We start from the raw sequence: 19,726 nt of genomic DNA, 5'->3' as shown, positions 1-19,726 counted from the left end.
ACACACATGCTTGTGCAAAGGGCTCTTTGTGTGCCGACTCTTCACCATCATATAGAAACAAAACAATTGGAGAAACACAAATATTTCCACACAGTAAATATAAGAAAAATGGAACATAAGCTATGCTGCGTGCCTGTATAACCAATTGCATCCTGTAAAGAAAGTATAAAGAAGGAGTAAAGACAAGGGAGAGGAAGAGGGTTCCACAGGAAAGTATCATAGCCTTTCACAGTTAACTACAGTTATTCTTTAGCTGGAGAGTAACTAAAGCAAATGGAATTATTTTTTTAAAAGTACTTAAGAGAAACCACTGGGACTAGAGTCTACACCTACTCCCACAATAAACACTCTCTGTTGCTGAGTTTTCTATAATGCTCTGCTTGGCTGTTGTTACCCAAGAACACTGAATGGATCATTGTCCATTATTCTTTTGTATGACACAAACACTTATCATTTTTTGGAACACTTAAAGTATTAGTAAAATTTGCATTCACCATAATACTTTAAACTTTGCAGTGAAGTTGCAAAACCTACTTTCTCAGGGAAGTTTGAAGAAAAGTTTGGAATGTAAACTTTCCTTACAGTTACAACAGCCTTTACCAACCTTGTGCCCTCTTGATGGTTTGGACTTTAATTCCCATCAGCTCTGTCCAGCATGGCCAATAATTAGGAAATGTTGGAATTTGTAGTCCAAACATCTGGAGGATCCCAGGTCAGGGAAGGCTAGTTTAGGACCTCTTGCTCTGGGGCACACAATGACCCATTCACTGCTCCTGGTATTGTATTGTTGCACTATTTTTGAGCATGTTTTTTCATGACAGTCACAAAGTATCAATTACATAATGTTTCTAAACCCAAAAGCCACAATCACAAAGTTTAATTTTAGGACATTGTGTCATGTGACCAGTTTAAGGAAGATGTGGTTATACTAACAGTCACTTGCTCTTACTGTTAAAATCTTTACATTTCACATTAGAGAGGAAATAAGAGAACAGACAACAGGCATTATTCTTTCCAGAATTAAGTACTTTTAACACCCACTCGCTGGGTCAGACAACATGAAAACCTGAATGCACCATGGGTTGTCAAAGGTTGGCTAATTTTCTCTCTAATCTCAGGCAAGATAACATATTACAGTGAACAACCCACAGTTCAAAACCCAACAGTGAATCACAGAGTCTCTTCCTGGGTTGTTCAGGGAAAACTAATCATGACTTACTAAAAGAGCTGTGTTCAGCCTATACAATAATCCACAGTTCAACAACAACCCATGGTTCAGCTCAGACAACCCTTACTCAGTCTTTGAGTGTGAATTATGGTTGAATCCAGTCACAGATTTCAATAAGAGAATTAAGCATGGACCCGGTTGCCTCCCGTTGATCTCAGTGGGAATATAAAGTACTTACCTTGTTTGGATTGTGATAATGACTGGCTCCATTTTACGATTTAATTTAACATACCCTTCAGATTTGGGGTTTAGATATTAATCCACCAACAAAGTCTTTACATCTCAGTAGAAGGCAGTTAAGCCCATATTAACTTTCCTGTTGAAATCAGTAGGAGTCAGGAGGGCTTAACTTTAGCAGGATAATACCTGCGTTGATTCTGAGTTTTCAGTTGCCAGATGCAGTTCAGCTAGGCTCTGGGCCTTTCTCCCAAAGGTCTGCTTTGACCCTCCCTCTCCCAGGACTCATTTTGCTCCCTGAGAGCAAGGCTAATCTGACACCCCATTCATTACACACACACACACACACACACACACACGCACACACACACAGAGAGAGAGAGAGAGAGAGAGAGAGAGAGAGAGAGAGAGAGAGCGCCCACCAAGTGTTATGATTAGATCTTGCCTCAGGATGGCCAAACAGACAATCTCTTTCCATGTACTTCAAGCTAGTTTAGGGGTTGCACAACTGGCTGCTTAGCTTCTCCAGTTTTGTCCTTCACTGTTTCACAGCTGCCCACACTGCAGCATCAACTGGCTGAGGTGGCTGCTTCACTCTCCCTACCAGGGCTCAGCTTTCGTTCTTTGATGGCCTTCAGTCAAAGTCTGAAGACTTTTCCATTTTCATGAGCCTTCCAGGCCAGTAATGATATTTCCCATGTTGAATCAAAATGGCAGTATCTTCTGTCTCTTGCCCTTTTTGTGTTATTTGCTGGGGGATTTTAAAGTGTATTTTCCTCTTTGTAAGATTGTGCTAGCAATTTTAACATGGAGGGTGCTCTCCATCCTGGTGCCCCCCTAATGTTTTGAACCCCAACTTTCATTATTCCCAGCCAGGACAGCCATTGATTGGAAAGCACCAGATGGAAGGAAATCTGGTGTAACAGTATGTGCAGCCTGATAACCATGCCTAAGACCTAATGAAATGTTTCCCTTGAAAGATGTGGGACAATGATTGCTTAAACTCTTGCCTCATCAGCTAAAACACTACCATTGTTATAACAATTCATAGCTCAGAACTTTAACAGCTGTACAAAATGACTACCAACCTATATGTTATTATTCGTGGTGAGTTGACCCGATACACAGAGTACATTCAAAGCCAGATACAGTGAGTACATACTTCCACTCTCATCTGAAAAGAAGATGTCTGGTACTACCACATTTTTTTTTCTTTCACCTTTGGAGCAGTTTGTTACAGGTGAAAGCAAATGATTAATCATGATATTAAGGGGGAAATGTGGCTTTTAATCAAATTTTCTGCAACTAATTTGCTCACATATTCTTTTGTAGAAGTCATGAGTTTGGGTTCTTCCTTCATGCTATCAAAAGCCACAGACAATTTTCCTTGCAACATAATCTTTATTGACCAAAAATCACAAAACACCCAGCATAATATGCACAGAATGCTTTGATGAATCCAGACTAGTATTCCTGTCCAGGAACTCTCCTTATAAGCACGGCTGGACTCCATCCCTTTGGGAGGGGCCTTCTGAAAAGGAGCACACCTCCACTTTGCATACTGATCCTCTAATTGGGCTGCCTTTATCTGCTGACACCGTAACGTGGGGTCAAAAGCTGGGGCCAGCTCACCCGAGGCTGAGACACTCCCCTTTTCCGAGCCCCTCCTGAAAACTGTACATCTTGGTTATTCCCAGAGACTGTCTGACCACCTAGGGAGTTTGGGCTTGAGATAAGCGTCTCTGCTTCTCTCACCTTGGCATGGTCCACATTCCCAACCCCACACCCATTCTCCTTCACTGTCTGATTCACATTCCTCTGAAGTCCAGCCAGTAGTCCTTGAACACGAACTCACAAAGCAGCCATCTTTTTCACTCCCACCAGTAGAATGCATCATAGACTTCCAACAAAGATTTGACTCCCTTGCAGATCATTACATCCAGTTGTACTTTCAGTGTCCAGAACTTAAGATGGAAGCCTGTTTTTGTTCATATCATCACAGCTCTTATCATTGTTCTTATCAACCTATCTTTGTTATCATCAAACTGCATCATCAAATAAAAATCAGCTGTTCCCATTTTACTCAGCTCACTATAGGACATCAACTTTATAAACAAAACATTCATTCATATGACCATGCTCTGTTTTATGTGCTTCTGACACATTGTTCCAAAGTCTGATATTATTTCAAGCAAAAGAACTCTTTGATTTTACGAGAAGGTTTTAGTTGTATGTGTGTGTTTTGCTATCATTTTCTCCCACTTCAAAGTGCTGCTGAGGAAATACATCATGCTGTTTTGGTGTCCAGTGCTGGACACACTAAAAAACTGACCAGTGTTCAGTGAAAAGAGCCCATATTCTCACTCCAGCTTTTCTGAAACACTTTTAATCCCCACTTGCTCTTTCAAGTCCCTGAGGAATTTAACAAGAATTTATGGTTGACCTGAAAGCTACAAAAGAATTGCAATTTATTCTTTTCTGATAATTTTGTACCACCCATAGTTAAGTTACTGAAGCTGCCTTATCTTTCATAATGCATCTGTTTAACTAGGCCATGAAACATTTAAAAATTCAGAATAATGGAGTTTTACTATTAGGCGAGCTTTTGAGATTGCAGAACTCTTCACCTGCCAGCGCTATGCCCCAGCATCAAAAGACCTTAACCTAATAAAGGCTCTCATGTTACCTATTGTATACTTTTTTATTTTTTGGCTGGGACACACAGAGTAACTTTTTTTTTATCCAGCTACTGAAAATCCAGTAAAGCTTTTGTATTTTTTAAAGCGTCTCCTGTGATGCACCAAATGACTTGGTTCATCTGGTAAGCAGCTGGTTTCCTTTCCTCCTTTTTGCAGAAGGAAGACACACACACAGAAAGGGGGTGGGGAAGGGACACTAGGTCTCAAAGAAAGAACAAGAACAGCGACATAATGTTCACTTTTTCCTTCTGTATTTTGAGCTACCTATAGAAGAAGTCAATTCCTGCTGGTCTAAAGTTTTTGAACCCCTTTGTCTGAACATTTTACTATTCAAATGAAAATGTTATGAATGAGCCATTCTGTTGGCATACATTTTACTTCCAGGGGTGTTATCACTCCTCCACCTCTAGAAAATGAGTCATATGAAGCAGCAGAACACTCATTTTAGCAGGATATGTTGCTGTGCCAAATAAAACCCCTCAAATAACCAGCCTCTAACACTTGCTTTATTACCTGATGAAACTGGAATAGAATTTATATTCTTCTTGATATCTTTTGAGCTCAGAACAATCCCTGGGAGAGTATCTTGTTGCCGCCTCATTTTCAGGGGGCCTGGGCAGCATATAACAGTTTCGGCAATAAAGAGACAGAAAATGTGTTGACTACAGTTCTGTTCTGAAGCTAATCTTAAGTGAAGCACTTGGATATTATTTTCCCTTAAAACATCTCCATGTCTCACCCAGCATAAAATAAACCTCCCTGTAAAATCCATTATGAAAGAGAGGAATTGCACCAGGGTATCATTGCTGTTGGTGACATCACCATGTAAAGTAAGTCAGCACTTTGTGTCAGAGGATTCTCTCACTCACACTTTTTCCATTTCACTTCTTCTAGACTTCCTTGGGTTCCTAGACACAATGTGAGATTATTTTAAAATGCTGAGCAAATAGCTACAGGAGACATGATTCAGTGGCCTGCTGGAAATCAAAGTCTGGGTATCCAAAAACATTATCCTTTACTCACGTGCTCCCCTCCCTCTTTTTCCCCTTCATCAGCATTTCCATGCTCCTCTGCCAGATGGTTCCTCATCACAGTACGGAGAATTCTGGCCAGTGGCATCCAGGAGCCAGTGGTCTGTTGCCTAGAGGCATGCTTTTTCTCTCCTCTGGAAGTGTATCTGGCACTTGTGTCAGCATTCCTAAGTATCACTGCATGATGTGTATGATAGAAGCCTACCAGAAGCCACTCCTAAAACACAGTTTGCCCATTAAATATACTTTGATAATGATGTTAAAAGGATGCCTGTCCAGGCATAGCAGCCAGCCGTTTAATTTTGTCTTGTAAGTGGCACCAGAAAAGATTTCTGACTGTTCTCAGAAGGCACCATACAATGTTATATGTATTTATTTAAGCAATTTATACCATATCTCTCCATTTAATGGCATCCAAAGTGGCTGATGATATATAATAAGCAATATAAACCAGATGTTCCAAGGACATAGTTTGGGCATTCTCCTGGGCTTAGATTGGTGCACCAGTTCTAGAAAGTATAAACCCTGCCTTAGTCATCCATTCTCCTGTGACATCCAGGCTTATTGTCACACACTCTCCTCAGTGTTTAAAGATAGTTCAGAAACTAAAAGTGGTACAAAGTGCAGCCTCTTGAGTGCTGACAGGTGGTAGGGTGGTGGTGGGAGCCGATGGCCCGTGACTTGGATGTACCCCTGGGGCTTCCCATCTACTCTGCAAGCTCCTTTTGCAGTTTTCTCTGGCCATTGATCAGTGCTAACAGACTGTTTAAGGGCAGTTGACCTTTATTCTGCAGGAAAAGGAGCAATTGGGAAGATTTTGAGCTGTGCCTCTTGTAGCAGGAGAGCTGCTGCACAGAACTCAGGTCTGCATTTTGCGGGCCATTTTGAGAGCTGCTTACCTGTGACTAGATATGCAAAGACTTAGTAATTGAGATGCTGTTTGGAAATGCTGCTGCGTGATTCTGTCCTGCCCACAGATACAAAGTGTCATGAGAACTTTCTGATTCTCCAGTGTGGTTCTGAAAAAGGATCCTCACCACAATGAGGAACCTTCTGAGATCATGTAATACCAATATTATACCAGCTGCATATTCTGTTAAAGTATTTCTAAGCCCAGTTAGGAGTGGTGATATTGACCTAACCAGTTTAGCTCCAGGTTACTTGACCTTACCCTTTTCCAACCATTATACTCTGAGATCCACATCAGAGGCACTTCATGAGTGCCAGTCTGTCAAAATAATTAGGCTATTGACCATAAGGAATAGCAGTGCCCCCCACCACATTTATGAGACTCCAATTGCTATCCTTTGATTCATAGGACGATTGTCTAGTTATACATGTATAATCCCAGGGCATATAAATGGTAGTATTGTAACCCACCCAGAGAACCTTCATGTTGCAGGGTCGCATAGAAATGGAAATAAATATTCAATTCATCTGATCAATTGCACCAGACTGGGGCAGCCTGTTTTGGGTCAAATAATTCTTACTATCATCCAAGCAGCCTGTTCTGGCAGGAGGGTATGGGGAAGGATTAAATCCATGCCTCCTCTTCTCATGCAACCAATGGGTTCTTTATTACCAAGTACCTGAGTTTGTATAATCCCAGTTCCTGGATCCAATCTCTTTGTATAACCTCTTTGATGGTTCCTCATCAAGCTAGGAACATAATGCATGCAAAATCCATAATGAATGCAAAAGTTTGCATACCTCTAGAGCTAGATTGGCATTCAGGAAAAACAGCACTGGTCAGATACTGGAAAGAAGAAACTTGTAGACAGCACTAAATAAATGCCATATAAGTAAAGAGCTGGAAGCTCCCCAGAAGGAAATGAGTGAATTTGTGTATATATAGATACATTACATACAAAAGACAACCAGAAGTTCTCTAGAAGGAAGTGTGGCAATGTAGTGACTGTGAGTGTGTACATGAGCATGTACACACACACACACACACACACACACACACACACAATCTGATCTATACGTTCTAGTTTCCCCTGGCTTTTCCCGCACATGCAACTGTTGCCTGGGGCTCTGTTTCAGAGTAGAGAACCTCCTTCAGCCAAACTCCATTTTGGAGAAACTCCCACAGGAAGCATCCCAAAAGGGAAAGCAAAAGGCAAAGGGGGTAGAGCCAAAAGTGCAACAATACCAACCCATGTTAGCTTAAAGCATTTCCTGCCAGTACCAAACCCTTACAAAAGGCATTCCAGTCTTTTAGAATGAGCGGCACAAAAGTCAAGAACCGTGGGTCAGGCAGTAGTGGGGGAAAGGAGGCGGGGCCAAAGGAAGAGGTGTGGCCTTCTATAGAACCCCAAAGGGGTTTGCAGGAGGGCAGATGGGGCCCCTGGGATGGCGGTTCGCCACAACTGCTGTTTATTGTTAAGGCTCTTGCTTTAAAAAAACGCTTCTCTTACCTCAGCAATGCCCCTGTGAAACAAAAGACCGTCTCCACTGTTTCATGGAGTGCTTAGTTCTTAAAAGATTTGCCAGCATGGTTGGTGCTTTTTGGCCCCCAAATCTGACCTTAAAAAAGAGAAGTTTTATTTCCACACCGAAGGCTTCACCTTCTAGCAAACTGACAAGCACCGGGATGCTTAAAGGCGGGCAATCATTTCTCTCAGAGCAGTGTTTACCTAATTAAGAGCTTCTCAGTAGTCCCCAGTTGGTTAATTGTGTCATTAGCAGCAGTTTTGACATGAAGAACAACTTGTGTCTTGAGTATAAGGCTGGCCCCTGTTAGTGAAGCCCAATGGAGTTGCTCCCAGGAGGGCCAGCAGCCAGCTACTGCAGTGTGTAGAGCACAAAATGGAATAATTGGTCCCTGGAGGCTTCTGTCTATTCAGCTGCCAATAGGGATTGTTTTTCCTGGTGAATAAAAAGCCAAGCTGCCATGACTTCTCTACTGCATATTAACTTGTGGCTCATACACACTGGGGCTCATGTGCGTGTGTGTGCGTGCAAGCACACGCACACACACAGTGGGTGGAATTAGATCTCCAGGCGAATGCTACAGCTCTCCTCTTAACAGTTCTGCCACTCTGACAGTGTAAAACTGACAGTCCTGATCGAAGGAGCTAAGTGTCGAAGGGCTCAGCTAGTTTCAGGTGCAATGGACCATGTTGGGATCCAACAGGGTGTGAATAGAAGAGTTAAATTTTGAAATGTCAGTGAGCATCATGCTTGATCCAGGCTGCAAGAATAGTGGCAGAGGTGCAAGGAGCATGTAATGCCTCTCGGTGACAGTCTTTTTTTAAAAAAGGAGCAACACTATTGTTCAGGGAAAAGCCTGTAGGGCCCTCTTCTGTCCTATGAACTTGACATATCATGCTTAGGCACTTATAAAACAGAAATCTTCTGCTGGTTGGGAGCCGGAATCCTATATATACCTACTTGATAATAAGTTCCATTGAATCCTGTGGGACTTATAAGCTGCAATCCTATGTATTAACTATCCCCACCATCCAGGTGTTTTAGACCACATCTCTCACCATCCACAAGTAATCTAGCCAATGTCAGGAATGCTAAGAATTCCCACCCAAAACATCTGGAAGACTGCTATAAACACTTATCTGAGAGTAACTCACACACAACTGTATACCCACTTACCTGGAAGTAAATTCCGTTGAATTCAAACGAGTTTACTTCTGAACAGGCATTTATAGAATGGCTGTCTTGATGAATTTATGGATCAGATTAAATTTCAACTAGAATTCTTTCCATCTGCAATCTATATAACGATCACAATTCAAATTTGCACATTCCCAGTCATTTATATCCACATGTACTAGAGGCATTAGTAACAATTTCCAAAGTATCCAGGCTGAAAAGTTGCAGCAAAACCAGCATGACTGGTGCCACCTTAAATTTATTATGGCATAAATGTCTGATGAATGGAGTCAAGCTGCTGAAAATATATACTATAATAATTTAGTATTTAGGATGCCACACAATTCTTTGCATTTGCTAGAATACTGGAATGCATTGGAGCTGTTGCATTGTACAGAACTGTCACAGTGATACTTCCCCCCCCCCCCCCGATTTATATCCTGCCTTTTTCCTGCAAAGGGCTCAAGGCAGCTTACATCATTGTCCTTCTCCATCTTATCCCCACAGCAACAACCCTGTGAGGTAGGCTGGGCTGAGAGTCTGTGACTGGCCCAAAGTCACCCAGTTGGCTCCATGGCTGAGCAGGGACTCGAACCCGGATCGCCTGAGTCCCAGTCCCGTGCTCTTAACCCCTACGCCACACTCACATCATTGCCACAATGATGACATGCATCTCTGCAGTATCTCTCCAAGGGTGGGAAAACTGTGGCCCTCCATATGTTGATGGACTACAACTGCCATCAGCCCTAGCCAGGAATTTTCAACCTGTGATCCTCCAGATGTTGTGAAATAGCAGTCCAACACCTGAAGAGCTGGAGAGCTACAACTTGCTCACCCTGGTTTAAGCAATATTAGTAGCAGCGGGTATGGGAAAAGTGCAATATTACATTTTTTTAATGGTATAAATAAAGGATTCCTATGAATAGCATCAACATTTGAAGGTAAAACATTGATCCTGAGTGCATTATCCTTTTTTCACGAACTCAGCTTTAAAGAGGTCTGTCTATTTAAATTCTGTAACATCTCATTGATCACCTTATTCAAATAGAGCTTCGAGTTAGAGATATGCCTCTGAGAATAATTCTTCCCAAATAATATGTGGGCAGAATGGAAATTGCCAGCTGTATTAGTTGTATTAGATATTGCATTTCTGATTGACATCAATTCAGACATTGACCAGTTTACTAAATAGACACAAATCAAGTACTAAAAGTATTAATCAACTGCATCAAAGCTGGAACAGATGATGGGAAATTTCACATAAGCAATAAAAGATCATCAGCACAAAGAATAATTTTGAATTCTAAACTATCATGCACAAAATTCTACCATTCTATCTAATAGCTCCAGCCAGATATTCCAAACATAATTCCCATATAAAACAAGAAAGTGGACATACCTTTCCCAAGTGAAGAGATAATTAGTTATAAGTTTATTTCTTGTAGTTGAATATAAAATATTAGCCCATTTCAAAAATTTTGTAGAAAAGACAAAGTTACTCAACTGGGCAAAAACAAATTCAGCTAATTTTGTCAAAGGTCTTTCACCATCCAAAGAAACAGTGTTTGCCTGATATGTTCTATCAGTGTTTCAAATGTTCAGGTCCACAGCCCATCTCAGGTTATCAACCTCCTCTCCTTGTTGAATAAATCCCATCTGATCTGCCCCCGCTCTCGATGTTGAATAAAACCCACTGTGAATGTTGTGATAACTTCTTGTAAGCTGCTAGCCAGAACTGCAGTTAATAGTTTATCATCTATATTAATTAAGATGATAGCACAGTAACTATGACCCTTGCCAAATTTAGGGATCACAGTAATGTTAGCATCCTTTAACAATGAAGAAAGGAAGCCCAATTCAAAATATGGCTATAAAAAGATGATGTGGTTTTGGAAATAACAAATTGGAAAATGTTAAACCTCTCTATTGAAAGCCATCTGGCTGGACCAGGGAATTTCCAAATGGTCGTATTCCTAATAATTTCCTCAATATAGAAAGAAGTGACGGGAAAGTGCTATTAAGAAGACTCTAAACACAGAAAATCAATATGGCAGGGAGACACAATCCACGTCTTGTTCCAGGTGTGTGTGAGACTTCTGTATTGTATTAAGCTCATTTTTGATAGCTGAAATAAAACTCTGATTTTTTTTCCCTTAAGACAATGTGCCTGAATCTTACCAGGGCACTCACCAGTTTCCCAATATGGTGGTCATAACATTCTGCAACTCTTGATAAAGATGTGGAGTTGGTCAGATGGCATAATTAAGTTATAAGAAATTTCAACATTTAAATATATTTGTTCCATGTGTATTCATTTTTCATTTTATAAAAAAGGCAGTCAATAATTCAGCCTCATATAACACTTTACTGGCCTCCTATTCAAAGATGCAAGAATCAGCTTTATTAATGTTAAAATATTTTATTTATTTATTTATTTATTTATTAAAACATTTTTATGCCACCCCATTCTTTGAAGCCTCAGGGCAGCTTACAACAATGCAATATCCAACTAATTCAGCAGACATATGCAATGTGAACACTTCTTCATTAAGAAGAGAAACTTTAAAGTACCAGAGACTGGGGGCCTGGGCAAATCTGACACCTGGAAACTGAAAGTACCAGCATGTCAATCTTACAAGCATTTATTTCATGTGGCAAAGATGTAGAAAACAAAAAATAATCTAATTGAAAGCAATGAGGATAGACAGGAAAATAAAAGTGTAGTCTTTGCCATCAGGATGCAAAATTGATCAAACCAAGTTCATCCATATACACCCAAAGTGCAAATCTCACTACAGGTTGCCTCTTTAAAGCAGGTGTACCCCTCTCCAATAACACATTAACATACAATCAGCTAATCATAAGTAACTTTGATCTATTTGCTATAAACAGTATCAAAGAATTATGTATAAAAGATTTATAAAAGAGAAAAGTATCTTTTATAGAAGATTTATGACACATAACTGCAGAATCATCATTAGGCCTGTACATTTTAAACATGGAGACCCATTCTGTGATAACAATGACCTATTCCATAGTATAACAATACGAAAGTGAAATATGCTGGAGTCATTCAGCAGTCACCAGAAATTGGGTGGGGCCATTAAAGGAGGTGTATCTTTCTGGAGAACATCAGAGGGTGTGATTGGGATACCAGGTAGGCCAGCTTGGCCTGCAGGTCTGGGATTCCTTACCCCTGTCTTAGAAGTTCTGGTATAAAGCATCTGACTTTGGACTGACTTCATGCTGTGAGTGCCCCTGCTCCTGGTAAAGGATAAGCTCCCAGTGCCCAGCTTTACTAGCCAGCTGACCCAGACATTGCTTGTGTTTCCTCTGCCCCAAGCATTTTTATTTTCTTACCACGCTGTCACGCTACAGCCATCTGCTTGCAAGTGTCAGCTCCTTGCCCTGTTTTGCTGACTGGTTTGCACAGCCTGTCTTGCCTCACTGCTGAGAAGACTCACAGCTTTTCCAAATATTGCCCATTTGGAATCTTTCATTAATAAGCCATGCATGCCCCCTTGTTTTTTCCATCGCACAGAAGAGTGCTTTCCCTTTGTGCAGTGTATCATCATGGCCAGGCACAAATGGCCTTTGCAATGTGCTTGGGCTCAGAAAAGGCCACCATTCCTGCCTGAGTATATTCTATTTTGGAAGTTCCTTCCAATGTTCCATTTCAGTTTTATACTTCCCATGCCTGAAAAACATGTGTGTTGAAAAAGACAAGAGGACCGAGCAGATGTCATAGCCATTGGACAGGCTGTTGGGCACAACAGTAAGAAAATACAGTTCAAACTGGGAAGATCATAGCCAGATAAAAAGCATTCATATATATTAATTCTACCTATAGATATTATCACCATTCAACTATTGATCAGTTGATGAAATTAGCCACATCTCTTTCCTGAACCCCATTATGAATTTTCTCTTCTTGCTATCATTCCCCCCTGCTTGGGAAATATTCACACTGGAATGCTTTGGAATCTCATAACTCAGACTTCTGGCTTACAGAATCTATTATGTTTCCTGCCAGAACCTTATGTACTCACCAACTAGACCAAATCAAGTATGATGTATTATACAACTAATGTAAAAGCCATCACACATTTAACTCAAGAATCTATTTTCAGCACCAGAATTGAGTTCACAGTTCTTTAATCCACAAAACTATTTTCCTCTATAGCATTCTTAATTTCAGTGGTCCACTTTGGGATGGAGGAGCCTTTTCATATATATTCAGGACCCTTTGCTTATCTACTGCAAATCAACCAAGGTGTACCAGTAGTTCCTATTCCCTCTGCTCACCATTGATATAGCCATATGTTAACTATTTATATATTTGTACCCTACGTATACAATTCAGTATTTAAAAACAACAACAACAAGAAGAAGAAGAAGCTAGGTGAAAGCAAGGCCAACTTAAAGTCAGTGAGCTCTACTTCCAATTAATGACCTAATCCTTAGGCTTTAGTCAAGTTTTCCCATAAGCATGTTCTTTGAAGGATTATAATTAAGGAGTTTCCTTTTGTCTTTAGTGATTGTTGTCTATGTTCTTTTTTGCTCCCTGTTCTTTTTGACCTTATGTCAGGATTCCATAAAATTCCTGGTGCAAAAAAGCCAACAACTAAATCCAATGAACAGCCCTATAGTTGGCACAGCAGCTCAAACAACTGATCTAACTGGTAATAATGTCAATATCTTTGTGCAGCTAGCATTGGACCTGAAGCCAACTCACTGCTGCTGGAGCAACTATCATTGGGACAACATTTATATAGAGAAGAAGCAAGGATTTTGAGGTCGCTGAATTTTTCCTAACTGCACAGCAAAGTTCATTCCAAGGATGAAAGTATGCATTTTACATTCCTTAATTCAGTCATCAATTCAAATGGAAACTGCAGCCAAGAAATTCAAAGAACGGCTAGAAGGTCATCAATGAAGGAACTAGAAAAGATCATAAGATCTAAGGACATTTCACTGGAGACCAAGGCCAAGATCGTTCACACTATTGTATTCCTGATCACTGTGTATGGGTGTGGAAGCTGGGCAACCAAGAAAGCTGCCAGGAAGAAAACTGATGCCTTTGAATCATGGTGCTGGAGGAGAGATTTGCAAATACCCTGAACAGACAAGAAAGACAAAAGAGTAAGTCCTAGATCAAATCAAGCCAGAGCGCTCCCTAGAAGTAGAAATGACAGAACTGGTCCTGCTGTACATCAGGCACATCATGAGAGGACAAAAATCCCCGGGAAGAAAAGTTGAAGGCAGGGGAAAAAAAACAACAACAGAATACCAGAGAGAGGGGGAGAGAGTTGTATTGGCTGCAACGATTTAGAAGAGCTGAGCAGCACTGTCATGGATAGGACATTTTGGAAGGCTGTCATTCACAGCAGTAGTATAAGAGACAATTTGGCAGCACATAGCAGCAGTAGCAGCAGCAACAACAATGCATTCTGAACAGGAAAAAAATATTTCCAACAATGTGAGAATACAGTCTCCCTATTTACTAAGGCATGGTAGTCTCAGTGCATTTTAATTGTGCATTTGAAAATGGACGTTTCCTCCCCTCCACACAAAATTGCTCATTTTCTGAATGTTAATGCAAATAGGGTAATACACAGGGCAAATGTTTTGGGAAAAAATTATCTCATATCCAGGGTTGCAAAGACGGGGTGCTCAGATCATTTGTTCATCTGAGTGTATGCAGAAGTCCTGCGCATCTGTCATAACAAAACCAAGCCTCCCTGCAGCCTGCTACCCGATGGCTCTTGTCTTTATACAGTTAAAAATACTACTGCCATGACTTCACTGGTGGCTGGTCAGGGCAAGGTGGGTAGTGTGGCCCTGCTGATGGTGGTGAGATGTTGAAGATGGCAAGGCATGCATCGTCACGCAGCCACACTTTTTGAGGCAGCTACACTTGGGGTGCCTTCAGATGTCCACCAAGCTACCTCCATCTCCTGATAGTTACTTTTTTTCTGAACATTAAAACAAACATGGAGAGACCAACAGGCTATAAATTGAAGTGCATCATTTGGCATGTGTAGTAGGTTTGGTGTTTTGGAGCTGAGATTGTATGTCTGTTTTGTACTAGGTTCTTGGGGAAGTTGCTTTTCTTTTAGTTCCCTGGTCTGTCTGTCGGGAAATGTGTGTTTTATGAATGGCCACCCTTACCAAGCAAGTTTAGTTTGTGAATGGGCAAGACCCAACTCCATGGCAGCCATTTTGTGAGAGTGTGCATAACACTTTCTCTAGTTTTCAAATGTGTCCATCAACCCAAAGAAGTGGAGTTGAAATACAGTTTTACAGGATTATTAATGAAAGGGCCACAAATAAATAAATAAATAAATAAATAAATAAATAAATAAATAAAGGCTCATGCTGCCAAAGAAGCAGACTCCAGTCCATGGAAATTAATAAATTTGCTAGTGTTTAATGCCTTAAAGGACTGTTATTATCGCAACACCCACTATATATAGGATGCTATTTGTGTGCTCATTAGTTTTAAGTTGATATTGTTATTTGTACTGTGATGGCAGGATTAAGTTGTTGATTTAATTTGGATTGAGTTATTAGTTCTTTGACTATTGGACCCTTGCCCGTCTTGGGTCATCAGGAGGTGTGGGCTACGGAATCATCAGTATGCTGATGATATCCAGCTCTACCTCTCGTTTTCCACCAATCCAGGTGAGGCAGTGGCTGTGCTGAACCGGTGCCGGTGCCTGGCCGAGGTAATGGGCTGGATGAGGGCCAATAAACTGAAGCTCAATCCAGACAAGATGGAGGTCCTGTTGGTTGGTGGATCGAGCTTCGGAGACGGTGAATTGAACCTAGTTCTGAATGGGGTTGCACTCCCTCTTAGGGACAAGGTCCGCAGCTTGGGAGTGCTCCTCGACCCAGAGCTTTCATTGGAAGCTCAGGTGAAAGCAGTGGTGAGGAGCATTTTCCTTCAGCTTCGGCTGATCCATCAGCTGTGCCCCTACCTGGAGTACGACTGCCTGGCAACAGTGACACACGCGTTGGTGACTTCCCGACTTGACTTCTGTAACATGCTCTACGTGGGGCTACCCTTGAAAACGGTCCAGATACTTCAGTTGGTTCAAAATAGAGCTGCCAGGCTGCTGACGGGGACTGGGTGTTATATTCACATGACTCCAGTCCTCCGTCAGCTTCACTGGCTTCCCATTGAAGTTCGGGCCCAATTCAAGGTGTTGGTGATGACCTATAAAGCCCTAAACGGCATGGGTCCTGGCTACCTGAAGGAGCGCTTACATCCATATACGCCCGCCCGCCCCCTGAGATCTGTGGGAGAGGCCCTTCTCCGGGAACCCTCTGTGAAGGAAATTAGGAGGGTAGGTACTTGGAGGAGGGCTTTCTCTGAGGTGGCGCCCAATCTATGGAATGAGCTCCCCAGAGAGGCCCGCCTGGCGCCGTCGTTATTTGTTTTTCGGCGCCAGGTGAAGACCCTTTTATTCAAACGTCATTTTAATTGCTAATATTATTTCCTTATTTTATTCTTTGGCCAGGGCAACTTATTTTATATTGTAATTTGTTTTATATTTTTAATGTATTATATTTTAATGTTTTGTGAGCCACCCCGAGGCTTCGGCAAATGGGGCAGCATAGAAATTTTCTAAATAAATAAATAAATAAACAAACAAACATACTTACTTGATTGGAATATGTTTTAAACTGTCCAAAGAGCTCCAGCTATTGGGAGGTATAGAAATTTAATAATATTAATAAGTAACATTTATTCATTTCAGTGAAATTGCTTTTCTTAAAAGCTCTTTGTATTGGATTTTAGTGGGTCTTATGTGATGTGTTTAGAGTCAGTCATTTTATATCTTTGTCAGGAATCTCTTTTTTAATCAAAAAGATAAGAAGAGGTGAATAAAGTATCATACAAGATGAATATATAAATACACATATATTTAAACTTATATAGATTGTTACATTTTAGGTAAATTATGCATCATTTTAGGGACTTACAGTGCAGTTGTCTACATATCTACTCAAAAGAATATTGATATGACCTCAATAGTGCATATTCCTAAGGAAATGAGTATAGGACGGCAGTGTTAGGATGCAAATTTAGGTATGTTTAGAGAGAAAAAGATGTAGAATGCTGACTGGAATGCCAAGTGTTGTAGGACTATTTCTGTCCAAACATGCATAGGATCTCTCCTTAAATTTCTGTTTCTCTGGATGTAGTAGTACTTGCTAGATTAAAAGCAAAGCAATTTCAGACAGACAGACAGAAAGCTTCTTCAGAATAGCAGTGCAATCTATTTGAATTTATATTCCATTTCCCTATACAGATTTCTAAAAGGAAGGCTTTGTTGTTTGGATTGTTAACGTGAAGATGGAGGCAGGAGGCTCCAATCATGTTTCAAGGGGAAAGTAGCTTCCCAGATTGGACTAAATAAATGGAAGACAATCATGTACCTGTAGTGATCTGAATAGTTCCCGATACTCTCTTTTATGGGAGATGATAAGGGATGTCTTCTTGGAAAGCTGGCAGAGAAAAGCACTACCAATAAGCAAAGCCACAAACTCTCTCAAAGATGGGGCTGAGAACTGCCGTCGCTTGTGCCAAAGAGATGCAAGGGCCAGCATTTTGGTGAGTCTGTGGGAAAGAAGGACATTTAAATATTAACTTCCTTAATTTTGACCCCAAAGCCCCTTGTTTTCAGTGAGATCACTTTGTTAATCACTGAGCTAAAAGTAAGGCAGCTCACCTTTGCTGAACTTGACTTACTGGAAGAAGCCATCATCCTCCCATTCCTAAGCCACATTTTTCAAAGCCAGTCTCATGTTCAAAATATTCAACTTGTGTTGACTTGACTATCTCAAGAAAGATATGAATGGCTCTGCTGTTATGTGCAAGTACTTAGCAGCTGCTCCTGTTTGAATTTCTGGTCACTACACACAGGCAGATAAAGGGAGGGGGAACTCTCAGAAATCCCCTGCAACCTGAGACCCACAAAGATGATAGGTACAACTCATGGGCAATATATGATCGACACTGTGATCAACTCAACTGGCAGCCTTACAGTCCCTTCCCAGTGAGGTTAAATTCTGCTTAAATGCCAACAGTTTCCCCTAAGTTGCAGTTCCTCAGCTATGAATCACTAAGGCCAAACCCATTAAGTCCATCAGTCCCATTTGTTGTGCTTTTGGAAGTTTCTGAACAGCTGCCTCGTTCCATTGCCAGATCCTGCCTGGAAATATGGCCACCTTTGACTTCATTTCTAAAAAGGAGAGAAAAGGAGAACACATGAAAAGAACAACCATGTGGGGTTTATTCTCCCTCTGTCTGAGGCACACTTGGGTTAATTATAGGAGCAGACCAAATAACTAAACAAATAACACAGGGATTTCTCTTACAGACAAGCTCAGGGTTCTTAGCTAGGGCGATTTCAGGCACTAGTGAGACTCAAGCTGCAAGCAAATGCACATTCCCCGTGCGAGAGCCTTGGCAATCACACCAAGTCCACTTTATCTGACCGAGCATCCCATATAGTAAGGAACTCTTCAGTCAGGCTAGTCTTGCAGAGCCAGACAAGTAGCCCAAGAGCTTGTTGGAGCCAGATTAGAGGCATCATTGGTGACAATCGGTGCCTACATGTGAGGGCAATGAAGCATTTATACTGAGTTCCCACACTGTGTTTGATCTGGCCACTCCGCCGGTGCTGCTGAGAGCCCTCCCTCACAAAGCCCCCTCCTCCTCCAGCTGTTTCCGTGAGCAGCCATTCCAGCAAGGCTGTATTAAGGGGAATCAGAGGGAGGGCTGGACCATTCCCCTGCCCTGGCTGCAAGGATGCTCTCTCCTCTTCCACCCCATTTTGTTTTTCTTAACTTGTCATGTCCTTTGAGAAAACCTGCAAACAGGGACTATCTTGATTAATTATTGCATGTAAGCTGCGTTGGGAGCCTTTTTTGGCTGAGGAGTGGCATAAAAATACTTCAGTCAAACAAGCAAATAAAAGAAGAGATTATGCTGTTAATTATTTACACTGATAGAGTATCCCGTACTTGGCAAACCCGGTAAGTCTCTTCTATCAGGCAGCCTGTCAGTCACAACTCTGCTGTGAAAAGTAGGCAAGAGAGGTATAACACTGGTCTTTCCTGCCTGCTGCTACCCTTGAGGAATTTTCCTGTTACTCCTGGTGTATTACTCCCAGGAATAACAGGAAAACTATGTTGTTGCTCTGTAAACTGCCAGGTCCAGTTCTCTTGAGTACTGACCTCCACTAAGCCACATGAGATACAAAACAATGCATTTATTAAATAACAGCTGTATTCCTTCAAGCAAGAACAACAGCAGCAATAACCAGAACACATCAACTGCAAAAGTCCAATATGTAAATGTTTTTTGCAAAACATTGGCGATCTAACCAATGTCCAAGAATTAGAGACTAGTATATTAAGAAGTGAGATGTTGCAGTTCTAAGTACATAAACTTGAATTCAGAGAGCTAGCCAGGTCTTGGCCGGACTTGAAAAGCAATGGGAGTGGTTTTAAGTCAACTAATGATAATGATTGATAACCCAATCTGGTCAGTAAAGGAAATGTCGGCATGTGTTGGCTGTTTAATACAATGCTGCTTATGGTGATCTCTTTCTTCCTTTGGAAAAATAACATTTTTAAAATCAATAAAAATACACAAAGAACAGTCCAAGGCTTTTGTTATCACCTTGTCTGATACCTAATGATGGTAGAAATAATAAAAAATAATAAAAAATATTTTCCTCACTAAAAAAATAATAATAAAAAATAAGGCTAAATGGCAACTTTATTTCTTATCTAGGTTCTTCTTTCATAGTTGTGAGTCTGAGTAGTGCTCTGATATGGCCTCATATATCTCTTTCTTCCCTGTACAGCAACCTAATGAAAGAGGTCGCATATCTGAAGTCATTTCCATTCCACTGAAGAACTTTGGAGTATGGTAGTCCTTCCATGAAAAGACACTAATACTT

The sequence above is a fragment of the Varanus komodoensis genome, unplaced genomic scaffold, assembly GCF_004798865.1.
Source record: "Varanus komodoensis strain SLA01 unplaced genomic scaffold, ASM479886v1 scaffold4, whole genome shotgun sequence".
NCBI lineage: Eukaryota > Metazoa > Chordata > Lepidosauria > Squamata > Varanidae > Varanus > Varanus komodoensis.
This window is presented reverse-complemented; position numbering follows the sequence as displayed.